The following is a 5,331-nucleotide window of genomic DNA, read 5'->3' as shown; positions in this document are numbered from 1 at the left end:
ACCTTCTCCACTCCTGGAGGAATCCCAGGTGCAGCCTCCAAAGCCCTCTGAGGAGATCAAACCTTATCCAGTCCAGCAGGAAGCACCAGCTCAGCCTCTACAACCCTCTGAGTAAGTTGAACCTCCTCCAGTCCAACAGCATTTCCCAGGTCCACCTCCAGAGCGTCCTGAGGAGGTTGAACCTTCTCCAGTCCAGCCAGAGGCCCCAGCTCCACATCCAGAGTTCCCTGAGGAGGAAGCCCCATCACAGCCACCCAAGCTTCCCCAGGGGTGCATCTTCGCAAACCGAAGAGGAAGCCCAGGTGCATCCTCCGGAGCCCCCTGAAGAGGTCGAAACTTTCCACTGAGCGGGAAGCCACAGAACATCCACCAAAGCCTCCCCATGAGTTTTTCCTACTCCAGGCCAGCAGGATGCTCCAGCCCAGACTCCAGAGCCCTCTTGAGGGGGTTAAACCTTCTCCAGCCCAGCAGGAAAACCCAGCTCGACCTCCGAAACCTCCCCCAAATGTAAAATCTCCAATACACCATGAAACCCAGGTAGGACCTCCAAAGCCCTCTCAGGGTACTGCACCTTTTCTAAACCAGGAGCAGTTTTCAGCTGAAGCTTCGAGGCCCTCTAGGAAATTAAACCTTCTTCAACCCATAAGGAGGCTCCTGCTCAGGCTACAAAGCTCCTGAGGAATCTGGACCTCTCCAGTACAGCAGGGGGACACAGCAGCCTGCATAGCCTCTGAAGGCGTGGACCTTTAAATAGTCCAGCAGGAGGCCCCGGCTAAACCTCTAGAGCCTCGTACAGAGGTTATGATTCAAAGTACCCCAAATCATGAGGTTCCACCACCAGGTCAGAATCAACCTTATCTTTAAAACTTGCCCAATGGTACAGTGAAACCTGTTCATCTGCAGACTACCCTAAGTTCAGAACACCCTGAGAAGGTTCAGTCATGTCCAATCCAGCATGAGGTCCCAGCTCAGCCTCCAGAGAATTTCGAGAAGATGAAACCTAAGGATGTCAAACCCTCTCCAAAGTAGCATGAGTTCCCAACTAAGCCTCCAAAGCCCACTGAGGATGTTGAACTTTCTCCAGCCCAGCTAGAGGCCCCAGGTTAACCTCCCGAGCCCCCAAATGAGGTTTTAACCCTACCTCATTGTATGATGGAGTGACAATTCAACCTCCAGGTCATCTTCAAGCTCACTGTTCAGTGTTGCCTAAAATATTACTTGAACACATGGTTGAGCATTCTCCAACACAATGGGATGCCCCAGTTCAGCCTTCAGAGCCCCCTGAGGAGGTTGGACCCTTTTTAACTGAGCAGCAAATCCTAGCTGAGCCTCCAGATCCACCTAAGGAGGTTGAACCTGCTTCAGTTCATCAGGAGGACCCAGTTAAACTTCCAGACCCTCCTGGCTATTCCCAACCTTCTCCAGTCAAGCAGGAGAACCCACCACAGCCCACAAAACCCAAAAAGAAGGATGAAACTTCTCCAACAACCAGTACTACCTAGCTCAGCCTCCAGAGCTCCTTGAGGGGGTTAAACTTTCACCCATTTAACTGGGTGACCCAACACAGCTCCTAGACTCTGTTAAAGAGGATGAGTCTTCTCCAACCCAACAGGAAGGTCTACCACTACCTCCAGAGCCCACTGAGGAGGTTGAAACCTCCAGTCCTGCAAGAAGGCCTAGCTCAACCTCCAGATTTCCGTAAAGAGGTTGTAACTCAACCAGCAGAGCATCATGAGGTGATGGTTTCACCTCCATCCAGGTCAAGGTAAAACTCAGCATCCAGGCCAAAGTCACAGTTAAATCTCCCTATCTGGAGCTTATCATAACTACAGAATTCACTACAGAGGTTCAACATTCTCCAGAGCTGAAGGAGGTCACAACTCAATCTCCAGAGCCCCATGGAGAGGCTGAACCTTGTCCAAGCCAACTGGTAGCCCCAGACCATTCTACAGAGGATGTACCTTCTCCAGACCAGCAGTAGGTCTCACCACAGTCTCCAGAGTCCACTGAGGAGGCTTAAACATATCCAGCCCTGCAGGAGGCCCCAGCTCAGCCTCCAGAATCCACCGAGGAGGCTGAACCATATCTGACCCTCCAGGAGGCCTCAAATCAGCCTCCAGAGTCTCCTACGGAGGTTGGACCTTTTCCAGTCCAGCAGGAAGTCTCAACAGAGCCTTTAGATGTCACTGAAGAGGTGCAACTTCCTTCAGGCCAGCAGGAAGCCCCAGCTCAACTTCCAGAGTAACCTGAGGAATTTGAACTTCATTCAAACATACAGGAGACCCCAGCTGAGACTTCAGAGCCCCCTACAGAAGTTGTAACTCAACACACAGGGCATCAGCAGGTGACAGTTTCGCCTACAGTTCAGAGTGAAGCTCTGCATCCGACATTCCCAATATCACAATTAAACCTCTGAATCTGGAGCTTACTATATCTTCACAATGCACTGGAGAGTCTGGACATTTTCCAACCCAAGTAGAGGCCTCATGCCAGCCTTCAAAGCTCCCTGAAAAGGCTAAACCTTCTCCAGTCCAGTAGAAAGCCCCAGATCAGCCTCTAAAGTCCTCTGAGGAAGCTGAACTTTCTCCACTCCAGCAGGAGGCTCCAGCTCACCTCCAAAACCTCTCAGGAGGTTGAAAATTCTCTAATACAGCAGGAAGCCCCATTTCAGCACCTAAAGCCCTCTGAGGTAGTGGAACCTTCCCCAGTCCAACAGGAAGCCCCAGCACAGCCTCCAAAGCCCTCTGAGGAGGTTGAACCTTCCCAAGTCTAGCAGGAAGCCCCAGCTCAGCTTCCAAAGCCCTCTGAGGAGGTCAAATCTTCTCCAGTCCAGCAGGAAGCCCCAGCTTAGCCTCCAAAGCCCTCTCAGGAAGTTGAACCTCTCCAGTCCAGCAGCGTTCTCCAGGTCCACCTGTAGAACGCCCTGAGGAGTTTGAACCCTCTCCAGTCCAGCAGGAGGTCCTGGGTCAACCTCCAAAGCACCCTTAGGTGGTTGAATCTTCTCCAGTTCAGCCAGGGGGCCCAGCTCCACTTCCAGAGCTCCCTGAGGAGGAAGCCCCAGGGCACCCTCCCAATCCTCCCCAAGAGGTCAAACCTCCAACTGAGCAGGAGGCCCCAGTTCCACCTCCAGAGCTTCCTGAGGAGGTCAAACCTTCTCCAGTGCAGCAGGAAGTTCCAGCACAGCCTCCAAAGCCCTCTGAGGGTATTGAACCTTCTCCAAACCAGTAGGAATTTCCAGCTGAGCCTGCAAGGCTCCCCAAAGAAATTAAACCTCCAACAGAACAGGAGGCCTCAGCTCTGCCTCCAGAGCTCCCTGAGGAGGGTGAACCTTCTCCAGTGCAGCAGAAAGCCCCAGCACAGCCTCCAAAACCTCACCAAGTAGTTAAACCTACAACCTAACAGGAGGTCACATCTCCATCTCTAGAGGTCCCTGAGTATGGTGAACCTTCTCCAGTCCAACAGGAAGTGCCACCACAGCCACCAAAGCCTCGCCAGAACGTCAAACCCTCTCCAACCCAACAGGAGGCCCAGGTTCAGCCTCCAGATCCCACTGAAGAGGTTGAAACTTCTCCAGTCGAGCACGGAGCCCCAATACAACCACCAAGGCCTCTCCGTGAGGTTACACCTTCTCTTGTTCATCAGGATCTCCAGCTCAGCTTCCAAAGCCTCTCGATGAGGTTGAACCTTCTCCAGCCAGCAGGAGGCTCCAGTTCAGCCTCCAGAACCCACTGAAGGGGGTTAAATCTTCTCCAGTCCAGCAGGAAACCCCAGCACAAACTCCAGAACCTCCCCAGGAGGTTAAACCTCCAATACATCATGAAGCCCAGGCACAACCTCCAAAGCTCTCTGAGGGTACTGCACCTTTTCCAACCCATCAGCAGTGTCCAGCTGAGCCTTCAAGGCCCTCTGAGGAAATTAAACCTTCTTCAACCCAGGAAGAGGCTCCTGCTCAGGCTACAAAGCCTGCTGAGGAACCTGGACCTTCTCCAGTATAGCAGGGGGACACACATCAGCCTGCACAGCTCCCTGAAGAGGTAGAGCCTTCTCCAGTCCAGCAGAAAGCCCCGGCTAAACCTCTAGAACCTCCTACGGAGGTTATAACTCAAACTACCACAAATCATGAGGTTCCAACACCAGGTCAGAATCAACCTTATCTTTCAAACTTGCCCAATGGTACAGTGAAACTTGTTGATCTGCAGCTTACCCTAACTCCAGAACCCACTAAGGAGATTCAGTCTTGTCCCACCCAGCGTGAGGTCCCAGCTCAGCCTCCAGGGACTCCTTAGAAGGGGAAACCTTCCTCAGTTCAACCTCCTGAGGAGGTCAAACCTTCTCCAAGCCAGCAGGAGTACCCAACTAATCCTCCAAAGCCCACTGAGAAGGTTAAACTTTCTCCAGCCCAATTAGAGGTCCCAGGTCAGCCTCCAGAGCCCCCAAATGAGGCTTGAACCCTACCCTCATTGCGTGATGGAGTGACAATTCAACCCCCTGTCATCCTCAAGCTCACTGTTCAGTCTTGCCTAAAGTATCAGTTAAACCCATGGTTGAGCATTCTCCAAGAGAACGGGATGCCCCAGTTCAGCATCCCGAGTCCCCTGAGGACGTTGGACCCTTTTCAACCGAGGAGCAAATCCTAGCTCAGCCTGCAGATCCACCTAAGGAGGTTGAACCTGATTCAGTTCAGCAAGAGGACCCAGTTCAACTTCTAGATCCTCCTGGTGATTCCCAACCTTCTCCAGTCGAGCAGGAGAACCCACCACAGCACACAGAGCCCAATAAGGATAAAACTTCTCTCACACACCAGGAGGACCTAGCTCAGCCTCCAGATCTCCGTGAGGAGATTGAACTTTCACCCATTCAACTGGATGGCCCAACACAGCTCTCAAACCCCGTTAAAGAGGATGACCCTTCTCCAACTCAGCAGGAAGACCCACCTCTAACTCCAGAACCCTCTGAGGAGGTTGAACCTTCTCCAGGCCTGAAAGAGGCCTAGCTCCACCTCCAGAATTCCCTACAGAGGTTGTAACTCAACCAGCAGGGCATCCTGAGGTGACGGTTTCACATCCAGGTCAAGGCAAAACTCAGCATCCAACGTTGGCCAAAGCCACAGTTAAATCTTTCTATCTGGAGCTTACCATAACTACAGAAACCCTCACAGAAGTTTAACCTTCTCCAGAACAGCAGGAGGCCACAATTCAATCTCCAGAGCCCCTCGGTGAGGTTGAACCTTCTTTAAGCCAGCTGGTGGCTCCAAATGAAACTCCAGAGCATCCTACAGAGGATGTACCTTCTCCAGACCAGCAAGAGGTCACATCACAGTTTCCAGAGTTC

Source organism: Elephas maximus, chromosome 19 (genome assembly GCF_024166365.1).
Source record: "Elephas maximus indicus isolate mEleMax1 chromosome 19, mEleMax1 primary haplotype, whole genome shotgun sequence".
Classification (NCBI taxonomy): domain Eukaryota; kingdom Metazoa; phylum Chordata; class Mammalia; order Proboscidea; family Elephantidae; genus Elephas; species Elephas maximus.
This window is presented reverse-complemented; position numbering follows the sequence as displayed.